Here is a 22271-nt window from a genome sequence, read left to right as displayed (position 1 = left end):
CAAAACAAAAAACAAAAAACCAGCATGAATTCAAGAGGAGAAAGAGAAGATCTTCAAAACCAGCATAATGAGAAAGTTGGGAAGCTTCTTACCAAAGCGTCTGGAAATAGACAAGAAATTCTTGTGAACTCCAATTTTCATACTGTACTGTCAAACACTAGAACTCACTGATTCCATCTTGCTATATTTTGGGACCGAATTATCCACTTAGCTTCATTCCCCATCCCACCCCTTCTGTTCCCAGCGTCTGTTACTCTCCACTTTCCTGAGATTCCCTTTGTGTGTAGGTGTGTGATGGAGTCTCTTTCTGTTGCCTAGGTTGGGGTACACAGGCAGAATCCGGGCTCAATGCCACCTCCGCCTCCGGAGTTCAAGCGCTTCTTGGGCCTCAGCCTTCCGAGTAGCTGAGACTGCAGGCACGCGTCACCATGCCCGGCTAATTGTTTGTGTTATTAGTAGAGACGGGGTTTCACCATGTTGGCCAGGCTGGTCTCGAACTCCTGGCCTCAAGTGATCCGTGCGACTCGGCCTCCAAAAGTGATGGGATTACAGGCCTGAGCCACCACATCTGGCCAAGATTTTCTTTTTTATTCCTACATAGAAGTGAGGACATGTAATATTTGTCATTCTGTGCCTGCCTTACTTCACTTAACATACAGACCCTGCAGTCTCATCCATTTTTTCTGCAGTGGAGAGGATTTTATTCCTTTTGAGGCTGAAGAATACTTCATTGTGTGTGCATACCACAGTTTCTTCATTGAAACAAATTTCTAAAAAGCAAATATTTTTAAGATGTCTCGGAATGTGAAACTTTAGGGATACTGTGCCCATTTTATTCTTTTCGATTTCTCATTTTATGTCTATGTAAGTGTATAACAAAGCAACAATCAATGTGTGTAGAAATCTATAAGTTCAAGAAATGCACAATGAAAATGCTAAGTGGTGGCTGGGCGCCGTCGCTCACGCCTGTAATCCCGGCACATTGGGAGGCCAAGGCGGGCGGATCACCTGAGGTCGGGAGTTGAAGACCAGCCTGACCAATATGGAGAGACAATGTCTCTACTAAAAATACAAAAAAAAAAAAAAAAAATTAACGGGGCATGGTAACACATGCCTGTAATCCTAGCTACTCGGAAGGCTGAGACAGGAGAATTGCTAGAATACGGGAGGCAGAGGTTGCAGTGAGCCGAGATTGTGCCATTGCACTCCAGCCTGGGCAACTAGAGTGAAACTCCGTCTCAAAAAAAAAAAAAAAAAGAAAGAAAGAAAAAGAAAAGAAGAAAAAAAGAGAAAATATTACTTCCATAATCGCAGGGGGTGTTCACCCCTGACGATACTGTTTTCTAATATCCAGGGAAGGATTGTATGATATTACTCCCAATGTCGCAGGGGTTGTACACCTTTTTGTGATATTGTGTCTAATATCCAAGCAAACAGAGGATGACATTAGTTCCAATATCGCACAGGGTGGACACCCCCCGGGATACTGTTCTGAATATCCCAACGGGGAGAGGATGATATTACTCCCCATATCGGAGGAAATGCACACCACCCCTGGGATTTAACGCCTGATATCCAGAGAGGAAAAGAATGATATGACTCCCAACACGGTAGGAAATGTATACCCGCGCTGTGATAGTTTTGCCAATATCTGGGGGGCAGAGGACGATATTACTTCCAACATCGAAGAGTGTGTACACCCCCTCTGTGATCTTGTTGCTAACATCCAGGTTTGGGGAGGACGATATTACTCCCAATATCACAGGGGGAGTACACCCCCTGTGACCTTGTTCGTAATTTCCTGAGTGGAGAGGATGATATTACTCCCAATATCGCAGGGGTGTACACCCCACTGTGATGGATTTCTAAATACTCAGGGCGGGATAGGATAATATTACTCCCAATATCGCAGAAGGTGTACATCTCTGCTGTGATATTTTTCATAGTATCCAGGGAAAAAGAGGATGATACTTTCCAAATAGCCGGGGTTTTCCACGACGCCCGCGCCGTGATGTTTTTCCTAATATCCAGGTGGGCAAAGAATCATATGACTGCGAATATCGCAGGTGGTGTACAGCCCCCTTGTAATGTTGTTCCCAATATCCAGGGAAGGAGGGAACGATATAACTACCAATATCACATCAGCTGTACCACTGTGATTTCTTTTCTAAAACCCACTGTGATTTCTTTTCTAAAACCCGTGGCACAGAGGATGATAGTACTTTCAATATCGCACAGGTTTACACACTTCACCCCGTGATATTGTTCCTAATAGCCAGAGGTCGAGTGTAGGGAAAAGAAAGAGAGATCAGACTGTCACTGTGTCTATGTAGAAAGGGAAGACATAAGAGACTCCATTTTGAAAAAGACCTGTACTTTAAACAATTGCTTTGCTGAGATGTTGTTAAATTGTAGCTTTGCCCCAGCCGCTTTGACCCAGCCACTTCGACCCAAGTTGGAGCTCACAAAAACATGTGTTGTATAAAATCAAGGTTTAAGGGATCTAGGGCTGTGCAGGACATGCCTTGTTAACAAAATGTTTACAGGCAGTATACTTGGTAAAAGTCATCGCCATTCTCTAGTCTCAACAAACCAGGGGCACAATGCACTGTGGAAAGCTGCAGTGATCTCTGCCCTTGAAAGCGGGGTATTGTCCAAGGTTTCTCCCCATATGATAGTCTGAAATATTTCCTCATGGGATGAGAAAGACCTGACTGTCCCTCAGCCTGACACCCGTAAAGGGTCTGTGCTGAGGTGGATTAGTGAAAGAGGAAAGTCTCTTGCAACTGAGATGGAGGAAGGCCACTGTCTCCTGCTTGCCCCTGGGAACTGAATGTCTCGGTGTAAAACCCGACTGTACATTTGTTCAACTCTGACATAGGAGAAAAGCTGCCCTGTGGTGAGAGGTGAGACATGTTGGCAGTAATGCTGCCTTGTTATTCTTTACTCCGCTGAGATGTTCAGTTGGAGAGAAACATAAATCTGGCCTACGTGCACGTCCAGGCATAGTACCTTCCCTTGAACTTAATCATGATATAGATTCTATTGCTCCCATGTCTTTTGCTGACCTTCTCTTTGTCATCACCCTGCTCTCCTACTACATTCCTTCTTGAAGAAATAATGAAAATAATAATCAATAAAAACTGAGGGAACTCAGAGGCTGGTGCCGGTGCAGGTCCTTGGTGTGCTGAGTGCCAGTCCCCTGGACCCACTGTTGTTTCTTTCTACTTTGTCTCTGTGTCTTATTTCTTTTCTCCATCTCTCATGCCACCCGACTAGAAATACCCACAGGTGTGAAGGGGCAGGCCACCCCTTCATCTGCCACCCGACGCAGGTGCCTTTCTCTAGGGTGAAGGTACGCTAACAACGTGAGCATTGAGGACAGCCGATGAGAGATTCCTGAGTACGTCCACAGTCAGCCTTGCGGTAAGCTTGTGCCCTTGGAGGAATCCAGGGTAACAATGGGGCAAACTGAAAGTAAATATGCCTCTTATCTCAGCTTCATTAAAATTCTCTTAAGAAGAGGGGGAGTTAAAGCTTCTACAGAAAATCGAGTCAGGCTATTTCAAACAATAGAACAATTCTGCCCATGGTTTCCAGAATAGGGAACTTTAGATTTAAAAGATTGGGAAGAAATTGGCAAAGAACTAAAACAAGCAACTAGGGAAGGTCAAATCATCCCACTTACAGTATGGAATGATTGGGCCATTACTAAAGCAACTTTAGAACCATTTCAAATAGAAGAAGACAGCATTTCAGTCTTTGATGCCCCTGAAAGCTGAGTAATAGATTGTGAAGAAGAGGCAGGAACAGAGTTAAAAAAGGAATAGAAAGTTCACATTGTAAAAATGCAGTAGAGCCTGTAATGGCTCGGTCAACACAAAATGTTGACTATAATCAGTTACAGGAGGTAATATATCCTGAATCATCAAAATTGGGGGAAGGAGTTCCAGAATTATTTGGGCCATCAGAGTTTAAACCACGATGGCCACCAACTCCTTCTCCCGAGGTTCAGATGCCTGTGACATCACAATCTCAAAAGCCAATCCAGGCACAGTATCCGCAATAGCAGCCAGTAGAAAATAAAACCCAACCATCGGTAGTTTGTCAACAACACCCACCAGCCGAATGTCAGTATCCGCCATCTCCAGAGGTTCAGTATGGATCTCAGGCTGTGTGTCCTGTGCCAAATAGCAAGGCACTATAGCAACAACCCAGGGCGATGGCGTTTGATCCTACAGTACCACCTAGTGGACAAGATAGTGCGCTGCATGAGACCATTGCTACAGCCAGAAAACGGGGAGATCTTGAGGCATGGCAGTATCCGGTAATGTTACAACCGATGCCGGTCGGGAAAGGGAGTCAAGCAGGAGCGTCTGTCTGAACTGAGGCTAGATATGAATCTTTCACCATGAAAATGTTAAAAGATATGAAAGAAGCAGTTAAACAATATGGACCCACCTCTCCTTATATGAGAACATTATTAGACTCCATTGCTTCTGGAAATAGACTTATTCCTTATGATTGGGAAATTTTGGCTAAATCTTCCCTTTCACCCTCTCAGTATCTACAGTTAAAAACCTGGTGGATTGATGGGGTACAAGAACAGGTATGGAAAAATCAGGCTATTAACCCTGTTGTTTATATAGATGCAGACCAATTGCTAGGAAGAGGTCCAAATTGGGGCACTATTAACCAACAATCAGTAATGGAAAATGAAGCTATTGAACAACTAAGGGCTATTTGCCTCAGGGCCTGGGAAAAGATTCAGGACCCAGGAATCTCCTGCCCTTCTTTTAGTTCAATCAGACAAAGCTCTAAGGAGCCATATCCAGACTTTGTGGCAAGGTTGCAAGATGCAGCTGCAAAATCCATTGCAGATAATAACGTCCGAAAAGTTATTGTAGAAATAATGGCTTCTCAAAATGCAAATCCAGAATGTCAATCGGCCATAAAGCCATTAAGAGGAAAGGTTTCAGCAGGAGTTGATGTAATTACAGAATAGGTGAAGGCCTGTGATGGGATTGGAGGAGCTATGCATAAAGCAATGCTATTGGCTCAAGCAATTACAGGGGCTGCTTTAGGAGGACAAGTTAAAACATTTGGGGGAAAATGTTATAATTGTGGTCAAATCGGTCATCTAAAAAAGAATTGCCCAGGCTTAAATAAACAGAGCAATAAAAAGGAGCCACCTGGCCTGTGTCCAAGATGTGGAAAAGGAAAACATTGGGATAAGGAATGTCGTTCTACATTTGATAAAAATGGGCAACCATTGTCAGGAAAAGGGAAGAGGGACCAGTCCCAGGCCCTGCAACAAAGTGGGGCATTCCTGATTCAGCCATTTTTTCTTCAGGGTTTTCAGGGACAACAACGCCCACAGTAAATACCACCATTTCAGGAAATCGGCCAATTACAACAATACAACAGTTCTCCCCCGCCACAGCAGGCAGCGCTGCAGTAGATTTATGTTCTACACAAATGATTTCTTTACTCCCTGGAGAGCCCCCCCAAAAGATTCCTACAGGGGTATATGGCCCGCTGCCAGAAGGGACGATAGGCCTTATTTTAGGACGATCAAGTCTAAATCTGAAGGGAGTTCAAATTCATACTGGGGTAATTGATTCAGATTATAAAGGGGAAATTCAGTTAGTGATCAGCTCTACTGTTCCCTGGAGTGCCAATCCAGGAGATAGAATTGCTCAATTACTGCTCTTGCCTTATATTAAAATTGGGGATAGCAAAACAGAAAGAACAGGAGGGTTTGGAAGTACCAACCCTGCTGCGAAAGCTGTTTATTGGGCTAGTCAGGTCTCAGAGAACAGACTTGTGTGTAGAGTTACTGTTCGGGGAAAGCAGTTTGAAGGATTAGTAGGTACTAGGGTTGAAGTTTCTATCGTTGCCTTAAATCAATGGCCAAAAAAAATTGGTCTAAACAAAAGCCTGTTGCAGGATTTGTTGGTGTGGGCAATGCCCCAGAAGCGTATCAAAGTGCCAAAATTTTACATTGTCTAGGACCTGATAATCAAGAAAGTACAGTTCAGCCTATGATTACTTCTATTCCAATTAATTTATGGGGCCAAGACTTATTAGAACAGTGGTATGCAGAGATTACTATTCCAGTCTCCCTATACAGGCCCCCGAGTCAAAAAATCATGACACAAATGGGATATCTCCCTGGCAAAGGACTAGGGAAAAATGGAGAAGACATTAAAGTTCCAGTTTAGGCTAAGGGAAATCCTGAAAGAAAAGGACTAGGGTATCCTTTTTCGGGGTGGCCACTGTAGAGCCTCCAAAACTCATTCCATGAGCTTGGAAAACGGAAAAGCCTGTATAGGTAAATCAGTGGCCACTACCAAAACAAAACTGCAGGCCTTACACTTATTGGCAAAGGAACAATTAGAAAAGGGACATATTGAGCCTTTATTTCCGCCTTGGAATTCTCCTGTGTTTGCAAGTCAGAAAAAATCAGGCAGAGGGCGCATGCTAACCAATTTAAGAGCCGTTAATGCAGTAATTCAACCCATGGGGCCTCTCCAACCTGGGCGGCCCTCTCCAGCCATGATCCCCAAAGATTGGCCTTTAATTATAATTGATCTGAAGGATTGCTTTTTTACCATTCCTCTGGCAGAACAGGGTTTTGAAAAATTTGCTTTTACGATACCAGCCATAAATAATGAAGAACAAGCCACCAGATTTCAGTGGAAACTGTTGCCTCAGGGAATGCTTAGTAGTCTAACTATGTGTCAGACTTTTGTAGCTCAAGTTCTTCAACCAGTTAGAGACAAGTTTTCAGACTCTTATATCATTCATTATCTTGATGATATTTTGTGTGCTGCAGAAACAAGAGACAAATTAATTGACTGTTACACATTTCTGCAGACAGAGGTTGCAAACGCAGGCCTGACAATGGCATCTGATAAGATTCAGATCTCCACTCCTTTTCATTATTTGGGAATGCAGGTAGAGGAGAGAAAAATTAAACCACACAAGGTAGAAATAAGAAAAGACACATTAGGAACATTAAATGACTTTCAAAAATTGCTAGGAGATATTAATTGGATTCGGCCAACTCTAGGCATCCCTACTTATGCCACGTCAAATTTGTTCTCTCTCTTCAGAGGGGATCCAGAGTTGAATAGTAAAAGAACATTAACTCCAGAGGCAACTAAAGAAATTGAATTAGTTGAAGAAAAAATTCAGTCAGCACAAGTAAATAGAATAGATCACTTAGCCCCAGTTCAACTTTTAATTTTTGCTACTGCATATTCTCCAACAGGCATTATTGTTCAAAATACAGATCTTGTGGGGTGGTCACTCCTTCCTCACAGTACACTTCAGACTTTTACATTGTACTTAGATCAAATGGCTACATTAATTGGTCAGGCAAGACTACGAATAGTAAAATTGTGTGGAAATGACCCAGATAAAATCACTGTTCCTTTAAACAAGGAACAGGTTGGACAAGCTTTATCAATTCTGGTGCATGGCAGATTGGTCTTGCTGATTTTGTGGGAATTATTGATAATCATTACCCACAAGCAAAAATCTTCCAGTTTTTGAAATTGACTACTTGGATTTTACCTAAATTACCAGACATAAACCTTTAGAAAATGCTCTCACAGTGTTTACTGAGGGTTCCAGCAATGGAAAAGTGGCTTACACTGGGCCAAAAGAATGAGTCATTGAAACTCAATATCACTCATCTCAAAGAGCAGAATTGATTGCTGTCATTTCAGTTTTACAAGATTTTAATCAGCCTATTAACATTGTTTCAGATTCTGCATATGTAGTACAGGCTACAAAGGATGTTGAGACAACCCTAATCAAATATAGGATGGATGATCAGTTAAATCAGCTCTTTAAATTGTTACAACAAACTGTGAGAAAAGAGAAATTTCCCATTTTATATTACTCATATTCGAGCACATACTAATTTCCCAGGGCCTTTAACTAAGGCCAATGAACAAGCTGATTTGCTAGTATCATCTGCCTTCATGGAAGCACAAGAACTTCATGCGCTGACTCATGTAAATGCAACAGGATTAAAAACAAATTTGATATCACACGGAAACAAGCAAAAAATATTGTACAACATTGTGCTCAGTGTCAAGTCTTACACCTGCCCACTCAAGAGGCAGGAGTTAATGCCAGAAGCTTATGTCCTGATGCATTATGACAAATGGATGTTACACATGCACCTTCATTTTGAAAATTGTCATTTGTCCATGTGACAGTTGATACTTATTCACATTTCATATGGGCAACCTGCCAGACAGGAGAAAGTACTTCCCATGTTAAAAGACATTTATTATCTTCTTTTGCAGTCATGGGAGTTCCAGAAAAAATTAAAACAGATAATGGGCCAGGATACTCTAGTAAAGGATTTCAAATATTCTTAAATCAGTGGAATATTACACATACCACAGGAATCCTTTCTAATTCCCAAGAACAGGCCATAATTGAAAGAACTAATAGAACACTCAAAGCTCAATTGGTTAAACAAAATAAAAAAAGGAAAAAGACAGTAATGAGTATAACACTACCCAGATGCAACTTAATCTAGCACTCTATACTTTAAATTTTTAAAATATATATAGAAATCAGACCACTACTTCTGCAGAACAACATTTGACTGGTAAAAAGAACAGCCCACATGAGGGAAAACTGACTTGGTGGAAACACAACAAACATAAAACATGGGAAATAGGTAAGGTGATAACATGGGGGAGAGGTTTTGCTTGTGTTTCAGCAGGAGAAAATCAGCTTCCTGTTTGGGTACCCGCTAGACATGTGAAGTTCTACAATGAACCCACCAGAGATGCAAAGGAAGGCGCCTCCCCAGACACAGAGAACCCGCAATCGAACATCATCAACTCGCAGGGTGAACAAAATGGTGATATCAGAAGAACAGATGAAGCTGCCATCCACCAAGAAGGCGGAGCCTCCGACCTGGCCCCAGCTAAAGAAGCTGGCACAGTTAGCTGAAAAAAGCCTGGAAAACACCAGGGTAACACAAACTCCAGAGAATATGCTGCTTGCAGCTTTCGTGATTGTATCAACGGTGGTAAGTCTCCCTATGTCTGCAGGAGCCGCTGCAGCTAACTATACTTATTGGGCCTATGTGCCTTTCCCAGCCTGAATTCGGGCAGTCACTTGGATAGATAATCCTATTGAAGTAGATGTTAATAACAGTGCATGGGTACAAGGCCCCACAGATGACCGTGGCCCTGCCCAACCTGAAGAAGAAGGAATGATGATAAACATTTCCACTGGGTACCATTATCCTCCTATTTGCCTGGGAAAAGCACCAGGATGCTTAATGCCTACAATCCAAAATTGATTGGTAGAAGTACCTACTGTCAGTGCCACCAGTAAATTTACTTATCATAGGATAAGTGGAATGTCACTTGAGTCACAAGTGAATAATTTACAGAATTCTTCCTATCAAAGATCCTTACAATTTAGGCCTAAAGGGAAACCATGTCCCAAGGAAATTCCAAAAGAATCAAAAGACCCAGAAGTCTTAGTTTGGGAAGAATGTGTGGCTGATACTGCAGTGGTACTACAAAACCATAAATTTGGAATTATTATAGACTGGGCCCCTCGAGGCCAATTATATTATGATTGTATGGGCCAGACTCACTCATGTTCACAGGCTCCATCTGTCTGGCCCACTAATCCAGCCTATGATAGTGATTTAACTAAAAAGCTAGACCAGGTTTATAGAAGGCTAGAATCACCCTATCATTGGAAAGGGGGTGAAAAGGGGATTTCATCACCCTGACCAAAGTTACTTAGTCCTGTTGTTGGTCCTGAACACCCAGAATTATGGAAGCTCACTGTGGCCTCATACCACATTAGAATTTGGTCTGGAAATCAACTTATGGGAAGAAGAAATCATAAGCCATATTATACTATTAACCTAAGTTCCAATCTGACAATTCCTTTGCAAAGTTGTGTAAAACCCCCTTCTATGCTGGTTGTAGGAAACATAGTTCTTAAACCAGATTCCCAAACTATAACCTGTGAAAATTGCAGGTTGTTTACTTGCATTGATTCAACTTTGGATTGGCAGCATCGTGTTCTGTTAGTAATGGCAAGAGAAGGCGTGTGGATCCCCGTGTCCACGGACCAACCGTGGGAGGCTTCTCCATCCGTACATATCATCACAGAAGTATTAAAAGGAGTCCTAACCAGATCTAAAAAATTCATTTTTACTTTAATTGCAGTGATTATGGGTCTTATTGCAGTCACAGCTACTGCTGCAGCTGCTGGAATTGCTTTACACTCCTCTGTTCAAACTGCAGAATATGTGAATAATTGGCAAAAGAATTCCTCAAAATTGTGGAATTCTTAGACTCAAATAGATCAAAAATTGGGAAATCCAATTAATGATCTTAGACAAACTGTTATCTGGATGGGAGATAGGCTCATGAGCTTGGAATATCTTTCTCAGTTACAGTGTGACTGGAATACATTAGATTTTTGTATTACACCTGGAGCCAAGAATGAATCTGAACATCACTGGGACATGGTTAGATGCCATCTACAAGGAAGAGAAGATAATCTAACCTTAGATGTTTCTAAATTGAAAGAACAAATTTTTGAAACATCAAAAGCCCAGTGAAATCTGGTGCCAGAATGGGAGGCAATGGTAAAATCTGTTAATAGCCTCACAAATCTTAACCCTGTCACTTGGGTTAAAACCACTGGAAATTCCACTATTGCAAATTTTGTATTAATCCTTGTATGTCTGTGTTCTCTATTGTTATTCTACGGGTGTATCCGGCAGCTCTGGAGAAACAGTGACCAGCGAGAATGGGCCATGATGCCGATGGCGGTTTTGTCAAAATGAAAAGGGGGAAATGTAGGGAAAAGAAAGAGAGATCAGACTGTCACTGTGTCTATGTAGAAACGGAGGACATAAGAGACTCCATTTTGAAAAAGACCTGAACTTTAAACAATGGCTTTGCTGAGATGTTGTTAATTTGCAGCTTTGCCCCAGCCACTTTGACCCAGCCACTTGGACCCAACTTGGAGCTCACAAAACCATGTGTTGTATAAAATCAAGGTTTACGGGATCTAGAGCTGTGCAGGATGTGCCTTGTTAACAAAATGTTTATAGGGAGTATACTTGGAAAAAGTCATTGCCATTCTCTAGTCTCAATAAACCAAGGTCACAATGCACTGTGGAAAGCCGCAGGGACCTCTGCCCTTGACAGCGGTGTGTTGTCCAAAGTTTCTCCCCATGTCACAGTCTGAAATATGGCCTCGTGGGATGAGAAAGGCCTGACTGTCCCCCAGCCTGACACCCGTAAAGGGTCTGTACTGAGGTGGATTAGTAAAAGAGGAAAGTCTCTTGCAGCTGAGATGGAGGAAGGCCACTGTCTCCTGCTTGCCCCTGGGAACTGAATGTCTCGGTGTAAAACCCGACTGTACACTTGTTCAACTCTGACATAGGAGAAAAGCTGCCCTGTGGCGGGAGGGGAGACATGCTTGCAGTAATGCTGCCTTGTTATTCTTTACTCCGCTGAGATGTTCAGGTGGAGAGAAACATAAATCAGGCCAACGTGCACGTCCAGGTGTAGTACCTTCCCTTGAACTTAATCATGATATAGATTCTTTTGCTCCCATGTCTTTTGTTGACCTTCTCCTTATTATCACCCTGCTCTCCTACTACATTCCTTTTTGCAGAAATAATCAGAATAATAATCAATGAAAACTGAGGGAACTCAGAGGCCGGTGCCGGTGCAGGTCCTTGGTGTGCTGAGTGCCAGTCCCCTAGACCCACTGTTGTTTCTTTCTACTTTGTCTGTGTGCCTTATTTCTTTTCTCCGTCTCTCATCCCACGAGACTAGAAATACCCACAGGTGTGGAGGGGCAGGCCACCCCTTCAGCGAGAGCATGATATGACTCCTAATATCACGGGGGTTTGACACCAATATCCCAGGGGGTGGACACCCCCTGTGATGTTGTTCCTAATATCCAGGGGGAGAGAGGGTGATATTACTCCCAATATCGCAGGGGATATAAACCACCCCTGTGATATTACTCCTAATATCCAGGCGGAGAGAGGAAGATATTACTCCCAATATCGCAACAGGTGTACCAACCGCATGATTTGGTTTTGAACATCTGGGGGGCAGAGGATGATATTACTCCCCGTGTTGCAGGGAGTGTACCCACCCATGTGATACTCTTCCTGATATCCAGAGGGCGACAGGATATTATTCCCAATATTGCAGGGGTTGCACACATCCCTGGGAAACTCTCCCTCATATCCAGAGGGAGAGAGGATGATATCACTCCCACTACCGCAGGGGGCGTACACGGCCCTGTGATACTCTTCCTCATATCCAGAGGGAGAGAGGCTGATATTACTCCCAATATCGCAGGGGGTGTACACAACCCTGTGATATTGTTCCTCATATGCAGAGCGAAAGAGGATGATATGACTCTCAATATCGCAGAGGGTGTATGACCCTCCTGTCATATTGTTCTTAGTACCTTGGGAGGGAGAGGATAAGATTCCATTGAGTATCGCAGGGAATGTACACCCTTCCACTCTGATACCCTTCCTAATATCCAGGGGAAGAGAGGATAATTTTACTCCCAATATCGCAGAGGCAGTACACCCCCCACCCCGTGCTATTGTTCCTAATATGCAAGGGGGGAGAGGATGATACTTCTCCCAATATCGCAGGGCTGTTCACATCCCCAGTTACATTTTTCCTAATATCTAGGGGAGAGACAATTAGGTGACAGCAAATATCGCAGGGTGTGTCCATCCCTTCCTGATATTGTTCCTAATATCCGGGGGGAAGAGGATGATATCAAATATCAAAGGGGGTGTACAGGTCCCCCCACGATATTGTTCTTAATATTCATGAGGGGAGATGACGATACTACTCGAAATATTGCAGGGGATATTCACAGCCCCTGTGATATTGTTGCTAATATCCACGGGGGGAGAAAATAATACTACTTCTAATATCGCAGGTGGTGTACACCCCACCTGAAATATTGCGCCGAATATCCAAAGAGGGAGAGGATGGTATTCATACCAATATCAAAGTGTGTGTACACGCCCCTTGTGATATGGTTTGTAATATCCAGGGGGCGGGAGGACGATATTAGACCCAACATCACAGAGGGTGTACACTACCCCTGTGATATAGTCCCTAACTTCCAGAGGGGAGAGGATGATATCACTCCCCATATCTCAGAAGTTGTACAACCCCCGTGATATTGTTCGTCATATCCAGGGAGGCACAGGATGACATTACATCCAATTTCGCGACAGGCGTACACGCACACTGTGATAGTTTGCCTCATATCCAAGAAGGGAGAGGATGATATTACTCCCAAGAAAGCAGTGGGTGTACATTACCCCTGAGTTGTTGTCTCTAATATCCGGGGGCGGGGTGGAGAGGATAACATCCCCTCAACTTTGGCAGGTGGTTGGACGCCCCTTGTGGTATTGTTTTTAATATCCAGCGGGGAAGACAAGAATACTATTTTGGATAGTCCGATTCATCCACTCCACCTTTCCGGAACTCTGAGGCCGGTAGGCGGCATGTAGTTTCCATGTGATCCCCGATACCTGTGCCGTCTTCTGTTCCCCAAGTCAGCCACAAACGCAGGCCCGTTATCTGAGCCGATCCGTAAGGGCAGTCCAAATCTAGGAATGAGATCTCAAAGAAGCACACGGGCTAGTTCACGAGCTTTCTCAGTTCGTGTTGGAGAAGCCTCCACCCACCCAGAGTAGGTACACCCAAGAACAAGTAAATACTTGTTACCTCCACACTTTGGCATCTCTGTGAAGTCTACCTGGAGATCTTGAAAGGGGGCTGCTCCATCAGCTTGTATGCCGGACTCAATGGCTGGACCTTGCCTCGCCTTATGCTGTCGGCAGGTTACACACCACACGGCTGCGTCACCGTGTTGGCAAGGGCTGACAAATGCGCGATGTCGAAATACTGGCCTAACAACTTTTGCGGTGATTCCTGACCTAGATGGGTGGTTTCATGGAAAGCCAGTACAACTGTGGCTCCTAGCAGCTGTGGCACAGCTGCTCTCCCATCTGGTAACCCAGTCGATCCTTTCTCCATCACTTGTCCTTCCCTCTACCTGGAGAAAGTCTCTTTCTTCTTTAGAAGAAGTAGGTAGAAGATCAGGTGCCTGAGGGAGCAGAGGGGCTGTGACTGGTGCCCGGAAGGGGGCAGATGCTGCTTTTCCAGCCTCTGAGTCAGCGCGGGAATTCCCCAAACCCACCAAGGTGGAAGCTCGCAGGTGTCCTCTGCGATGCGTAACTGCCACCTTGTGGGGTTTCCATACTGCTTCTAATCATTGCAAGATTCCTTGTTGATATTTTCTGTCTTTTCCCCCAGAGTTCAATAGGCTCTTTTCTTTCTAGAATGCTCCATGCGCTTGAAGCGTTCAAAAGGCATACCGAGAATCAGTGTAAATGTTGACAGTCTTACCTTCAGGGAGTTCTGAGGCCCGAATTAAAGCAATGAGTTCAGCTTTCTGGGCTGAAGTGCCCTGGGGCAACGATCTGGCTTCAACCACAGTGTCCAGGGTTACCACTGCATACCCTGCACATCTCTCTCCTTGTGGCTTGATGAAGCTGCTCCCGTCCACTTACAGTTCCCGGTCTACTGATGCCCAAGGCTGGTCCTGGAGGTCAGGTCTGCTAGAGTCAACTGCGTCCAACACTTGTACACGATCATGCTCGACAGGGCTCTCTCTGATACCGGGAGCAAGGTGGCAGGGTTTAGGGTGTTCCAAACTTCAGTGGTTATATGGGGATTTTCACAGAGCAAACTTTGGTACTTGGTGAGTCTAGCATTCATTAGCCAACAGTGTCCTTTAGTATTCATTAGAGTCAGCACAGCATGGGGGGCTTTTATGTGCAGGTTTTGCCCAGGAGTCAGCTTATTTGCTTCTTGTACTAGCAGGGCAGTTGCTGCCAAGGCCCTCAAACACGGGGGCCATCCTTTAGGAACCCCGTCTAGTTGTTGAGAGAGGTAGGCCACCAGCCTCGGCCAGGGCCCCACAGTTTGGGTGAAAACTCCAACTGCCATCTTTTCTCTCTCTGACGCATACAATGGAAAAGGCTTTGTCAGATCAGGTAGCCCCAGGGCTGGGGCTGCCATCCGTTTTTTCCTTTAACTCATGAAAGGCTTGCTGCTGTTGGGATCCCCATACGAGAGGTTCCTGGTCCCCCCCTTTGTGACCTCATACAAATGCTTGGCTCATACTGCAGAGCTTGGGATCCACAGTCTACAAAACCCCACAGCTCCTAAGAATTCTCTCACATGCCTTCCGCTCTTAGGCTCCGGTCGATTGCAAATCACCTGCTTTCTTTCTGCTCCCAGGCTGCGTTCCCCATGTCAGATAGTAAATCCCAAGGAACGTACCCGCTGTCGGCCGATCTGAGCCTTTTTCTTGGACACCTTATACCCACAGTCCTCCAGGTGCCGGAGCAGGGCATCTATTCCCTTGGCACACCCGACTGCCATAGGGTGTCCCAGCAAAAGGTCATCAACCTACTGGAGCAACAGGCAGCCTATGTTTCTGGTGGGAAACTTCTGGAGGTCTGGGGCCAACGCCTCCCCGAAGATGGTGGGGAAGTTCTTGAACCCTTGGGGAAGCCGGGTCCAAGTGTACTGAGTAGTGACACCTGACTCCGGATCTTCCCACTGAAAGGCAAACAGCTTCTGGCTCTCTGGGGCTAATCTGATATGAAAGAAAGCTTCTTTCAGGTCCAAGCAGGTGAACCAGCTGTCCTCAGCTGGCAGCAACCCCAACAATGTGTACGGGTTAGGTAGTGTTGGATGGAAAGTCATTGTAGCTTGATGAAGCAAGCGCAAATCCTGTACCGGCCTGTAGTCCTTGGTCCCTGGCTTGGGAACAGGCAGGAGGGGAGTGTTCCATGGGACTGAGAAGGAACTCGAATTCCAGAAGTTCTTAGGTGCTTGAGATGGACCTGGATACCTTGAAGAGCTTCTCCGGGGACCGGGTCCTGTTTTTGCCTAACCGGCTGGGCCCCAGGCTTCACTTCTATGAGTCTGGGGGCTTGGTTGATTGCCAACCCTGGAGGGTTGTCTTCCGCCCCTACTCTTGGCCACCGCTTAGCCAGAGCTGGTCTTCTCTCTTGGCCCAGCTCAGTTAAGAAAAGTCTCTATTCCTCCTCTCGGGGGACCGTAAGGGTCATAATGCTTCCCGTTCCGGGTCACTTTAGCAGCAAAGAGCCGTGCTCTGTCAAAGAGACAGTGGCTCTCAGCTGGCTAAGCAAGTCCCTTCCCAACAAGGGCAAGGGACAGTCAGGCGCGGACAAAAACTGATGAATCACTCTATGTCCTCCTACAGTGCAAGTCCGAGGCAAGCAGACAGCTTGCTTTGCTGAAACCCCCGTGGCTCCGATGATGTCAATAGTCTCTTTGGAGAAGGGGGCGACCGGGGCGGTTACTACCGAATGTTCAGCACCGGTATCTACAAGAAAATCAACGTCTCTACCCCCGACTGTCATTCTGTCCACAGGCTCTTTGGGGACCCTTGAGCCCGGTCTCCCTCAGTCCAAGAACACTTACTTCTGCCAGGTCGAGCTGGGCCCCTTCCTCCTTGTCCGGGGCCTCTTGCTCTGAGTCACCTTGTTTTCTTTTGAGCTGAAGGCATCTGTTCTTCCAATGTCCGATTTCTGTTCAATAAGCACACTGCTCACGCTGCCAACTCTGACAGCCAAGCTGAGTTTCTTTCCCAGGGCCCCCCTTCCCTTGCCTCTCTGGGGGGACCCCTCTGATTGCTGCAGCTAACAGGTCGGTGTTTCACCGGGCCTGACGTTCACTCTCTTTGTGGTTTTCCTTACAGCTTACTGCATCCCTGTTTACAAACAACTGTTTAGCTATTTCTAAGAATTGTGATGTATTCATCCCTGCAAAGCCAGCCTGTTTCTGCAGTTTTCTTCACATGTCTTCTGCGCTCTGACTGGCTCAAACTACGTGAATCGTGCGCTGATTTTCAGGGCTATGGGGATGAAAGCCAGTACACATACGGTAGGCCTCACACAGTCTCTGGTAGAATTGTGCTGGACTTTCTTCTTTTCCCTGAATAACCTCAGAGACCTTGATAACGTTTGTGGCCTTCTGAGCTCCCCTCTTGAATGCTTCCAAGAGAGCTTCCCTGTCTCGGTTTAGCCTTTGCATATCCTCTCTTTCATTTGGGTCCCACTGGGGGTCGGTTCCTGGTAACTGGGTCCTTCCGTACTCTTGGGGGTTTTGAGAATCAGCTGGTGCCTGTTCCTCTAGCCACTCAGTTGCTGCTTGGAGCACCCTCCGCCTTTCATCTCTGTGAAAGAGGAACATGAGCCACTGGTGGCGATCAGCCCAGGTGGGGTTGTGGGTCTGGAGAATAGTTTGGAGCAAATCAATTCCAGCCTGTGGCTTTTCGGGATAGGACGGGTTATTGTTTTTCCAGTGGAGAAGGTCGGCAGAGGTGAAGGGCTGGTAGAGAAAAACACGCCTGTCCACCACGTGACCATCCTCATCTCTCCCAGCATACCGCTGCTCTCTCAGGGGCATTTGGATCCCCGTTTTGGGTCATCAACCAGCTGCCAAGGGAGGGGTTTCTCCCGAGTCTTCACTTCCTCTCTTGTCTACTCTGGATGGCCTAGGGATAGGCTTGTCTTGCGGAGGCGCAAGCACTGTGGGCTCAAGAGTGGGGAGCCTCTTTCCCTGGGAAGGGGAGGGCACCACTGGGATCACTGGTGCTATCTCCTGCAGTGGACCTTCTGATGTTGGGTCGAACAGAACTTGAGGAGTTGATTTCCGTGGGCGGGTGGAGCAGGATCCTTCCTTAGCTATCTGTCCCTTTGCTACTAGTGTTGCTGCTGCCTGCCCTCTTAAGCCACTGTGGGGGTTCTAGCACCAGCCGTCACCAGGTGTCTATGTATGGGAACTGGTCTAGGTATCCTTTCCCAGTTCCCTTGTGCCACACCTGAGAAACAAGGGACCTGTCCAGGCTTCCTTCTGATGGCCGAGCCACTTCTAATGTCAGGCAATCTATTTCCCACAAAGCTCTAAGTTCCCCGGTGGTCTGGTGGTTAGGAATCGGTACGCTCACTGCCACGGCTCAGGTTCAATTCCCGGTCATGTTGAACCAAGAAGCGGAGCAGGACGAGCCGCGGACAAACCCCTCAGACACCGGATTCCAGGAGGACCATGTTCCTTTTAATCCTCTCCAGGAGACAGGAGACGCGTCTTAAGAGCGGAGCTCCCCCCGAAGGAAGACAGAGTTCCTGGCCCTTTTCTCAGGGCTTACAACTCTAAGAGGTTCCACCTGAAAGGGTCTTTCGTGGTGGATTCAGAGCACATGTGCTTCGAGTGGGGGTGGGGGAGGTTCATCTTTTCACCTCAGGCCGGCTCATCAGTGGCACCGGCTGGTCTTGCCACTGGCTTCATTCCTCTTGTTTTTCAACTTTTACTTCGTCCTCCTCTTCAGAGACAGGAGACGGAAAGACAAATGCCTTCTCTCCTCAGGGCGACAGGATGATATGACTCCCAATATCGCAGGGGGTGTACACCCCTCCTGTCATATTGTTCTTAATACCCTGGGAGGGAGAGGATAAGATTACATTGAATATCGCAGGGAATGTACACCCTCCCCCTCTCATACCCTCCCTAATATCCAGGGGAAGAGACGATAATTTTCCTCCCTTTGGATATTAGGGACAATATCACCGGGGAGGTCTACACCTTCTGGATTCGTGGGATTCATACCGTCCACTCCCCGCCTGGAGATCAGCAACAGGATCACAGGAGGGATGTCCACCCAGTGCGATATTTTCCATCATGTCATCCTCTACCCCCTGACTATTAGGAGTCACATCCTAGAGGGGTGTACACTTTCTGCGATAATGGGAGTCATATCCTCTCCCCCACGGATATCGGGAACAGTTTTATTAATTATTAATATTAATAAATAATAAATATAATAGCAATTAATAGTAATCATCGATATTAATAACTACAGTGGAGACAGTAAAACTTCATGCGGATTAAAAATATTAATGATTACTATTAATAATTAATAGCAATATCAATATTAATAATAAAATAATGATATCCGTAATTAATGTTACTTAAATCCATCGTAAGTGATGTTGGTAATAAGACAATGATTAATAACATTAATAACTAAGATTATTAAAAATGACATTAATAGTAAGAATTAATTTTAATCATGCAGAATCCTATCTTTAAAATAATCATTAATGATTAATAAAGTTCTACTATTAATTAATATTACCATTGATAATTATTAATGGGGCTGATGTTTAATAATTCATAATATGATGACTCCTAAACCGCAGGGGGTGGACACCTACCTGTGATATTGTTCCTAATATCCAGGCATGGAGAGCATGACATTAGTTTTAATATCACAGTAGGTGTACAATCACCCTGGGACACTGATCCTAATATCCAGCGGGTGGAGTATGACGTGACTGCCAACATAGCAATGAATGTACAGCCACCCGGTGATATTGCTCCTAATATTCACGGGAGAAGCGTATGATATTACTCCCAATATCGCAGGGACTGTACACCTCTTCTGTGATATTGTTCCTAGTAACCCGAGGGGCAGAGGATGATAATAATTCCAGCACCGCAGGCTGTGTTCACCCACCCTGTGATATGGTTATTAATATCCTGAAAGGGAGGGGATGATATTTCTCCCGATAATAGACAGATATTACTCCCCATAATAGAGCAGGAGGTGGACACCCACCCTGTGATATTTTTCCTAATATTCAGAGACAGGGAAGTGGATATTATTCCCAATATCACAGGAAGTGTACACCCCCGTGCGAGATGGTCCTTCATGATAATCCAGGGCGGAGGGGGTGATATGACTACATATATCACAGAAAGTGTACACCCCCCAGGGATATTGTACCCATGATACTGGAGGGAAGAGGATGATATTACTTTAAATATCACAGAAGGTGGACACGCCCCACTAATATTGTTTCTAACTGCAACGCGGGAGAGGAGGATATGACACCCAATACCGCAGGGAGTAGAAACACCCCTATGATACCGTTCCTAATATTCAGAGAGCAAGAGGATGATATTCCTCCCAATAAAGACGGGTGTACACCCATCTGTGAAATAGTTCATAATTTCCAGAGGGGAGATAATATGACGCACAATACGCTAAAGAGGCAGTGAGTCCACCGCGGCTCCTGGGAGCCAGGGGGGGACTAGGGGGCTGGCTCCCACTCCCCGCCTCGCGGGGGGTGCCTCACCCCCCTGCGAGGGGGCTCCTGGGAGCCAGGGGGGGACTAGGGGGCTGGCTCCCACTCCCCGCCTCGCGGGGGGTGCCTCACCCCCCTGCGAGGGGGCTCCTGGGAGCCAGGGGGGGACTAGGGGGCTGGCTCCCACTCCCCGCCTCGCGGGGGGTGCCTCACCCCCCTGCGAGGGGGCTCCTGGGAGCCAGGGGGGGACTAGGGGGCTGGCTCCCACTCCCCGCCTCGCGGGGGGTGCCTCACCCCCCTGCGAGGGGGCTCCTGGGAGCCAGGGGGGGACTAGGGGGCTGGCTCCCACTCCCCGCCTCGCGGGGGGTGCCTCACCCCCCTGCGAGGGGCCTCCTGGGAGCCAGGGGGGGACTAGGGGGCTGGCTCCCACTCCCCGCCTCGCGGGGGGTGCCTCACCCCCCTGCGAGGGGCCTCCTGGGAGCCAGGGGGGGACTAGGGGGCTGGCTCCCACTCCCCGCCTCGCGGGGGGTGCCTCACCCCCCTGCGAGGGGCCTCCTGGGAGCCAGGGGGGGACTAGGGGGCTGGCTCCCACTCCCCGCCTCGCGGGGGGTGCCTCACCCCCCTGCGAGGGGCCTCCTGGGAGCCAGGGGGGAACTAGGGGGCTGGCTCCCACTCCCCGCCTCGCGGGGGGTGCCTCACCCCCCTGCGAGGGGCCTCCTGGGAGCCAGGGGGGGACTAGGGGGCTGGCTCCCACTCCCCGCCTCGCGGGGGGTGCCTCACCCCCCTGCGAGGGGCCTCCTGGGAGCCAGGGGGGGACTAGGGGGCTGGCTCCCACTCCCCGCCTCGCGGGGGGTGCCTCACCCCCCTGCGAGGGGGCTCCTGGGAGCCAGGGGGGGACTAGGGGGCTGGCTCCCACTCCCCGCCTCGCGGGGGGTGCCTCACCCCCCTGCGAGGGGGCTCCTGGGAGCCAGGGGGGGACTAGGGGGCTGGCTCCCACTCCCCGCCTCGCGGGGGGTGCCTCACCCCCCTGCGAGGGGGCTCCTGGGAGCCAGGGGGGGACTAGGGGGCTGGCTCCCACTCCCCGCCTCGCGGGGGGTGCCTCACCCCCCTGCGAGGGGCCTCCTGGGAGCCAGGGGGGGACTAGGGGCCTGGCTCCCACACCCCGCCTCGCGGGGGGTGCCTCACCCCCCTGCGAGGGGGCTCCTGGGAGCCAGGGGGGGACTAGGGGCCTGGCTCCCACTCCCCGCCTCGCGGGGGGTGCCTCACCCCCCTGCGAGGGGGCTCCTGGGAGCCAGGGGGGGACTAGGGGGCTGGCTCCCACTCCCCGCCATCGGGGTGTTATTGCTCCACGCTTCGCAGGGTGTTCCCTCGCCCCCCTACGATGTGAATCGTAGTATCCAGGGTAGGGAGATCGTTGATATTACTCCTCTCATCGCCGGCGTGTATTAATCCATTACTCTTAAACGGTGTTCTCTGCTGCCACGCTTGTTTGACCCCCTGGCACATTATTTTCCGTATTGTGGAAGATGCCACTATTAAAGTCACTGTTGGTATACACCTTGCGATGTTCCTAATATTGTAGAGGAATGTTAATCCTGATGTCACAGGACTCTATACACTCTTGTTTTATTCCCAATATCCTAGCGGGCCTAAAGAAGAATGTCAAAACGTGTGTACACCGTGGGTTGTTTTTGTTAGTCTCTTAATGAGAAGTTACTTCTATTGTCACATGAGGTATGTTCCCTTTGATATGATTCGTAATATGCTAGTGGGATCTCACTCCTTGTGTCACACGGTTTCTCCACCTTGTCAATTTCCTCGTATTATCCTTAGAAGATGTCACTCCTCATATCACAGGGAATGTACACTCTGTGATAATATCGTCATATTCCAGGGAAGTGTTGATTTTCATGTCACACAGGGTGTACACCTTGTCAAATTTTTCGTTATAGTTTTGTGGGATGTTATTGCTAATGTCACACAGGGTGTACCCACAGTGGTGTTACGTTTA

The 22271-nt window shown here is 47.3% G+C and overlaps 1 pseudogene; it reads left to right on the top strand.

Moving 5' to 3' along the window:
- Positions 1-8058: 8058 nt before the first annotated feature.
- LOC134761741 (endogenous retrovirus group K member 6 Env polyprotein-like) lies at positions 8059-10956 on the top strand (annotated as a pseudogene).
- Positions 10957-22271: the final 11315 nt, after the last annotated feature.

Source organism: Pongo abelii, chromosome 6 (genome assembly GCF_028885655.2).
Source record: "Pongo abelii isolate AG06213 chromosome 6, NHGRI_mPonAbe1-v2.0_pri, whole genome shotgun sequence".
Classification (NCBI taxonomy): domain Eukaryota; kingdom Metazoa; phylum Chordata; class Mammalia; order Primates; family Hominidae; genus Pongo; species Pongo abelii.
This window is presented reverse-complemented; position numbering and strand designations above follow the sequence as displayed.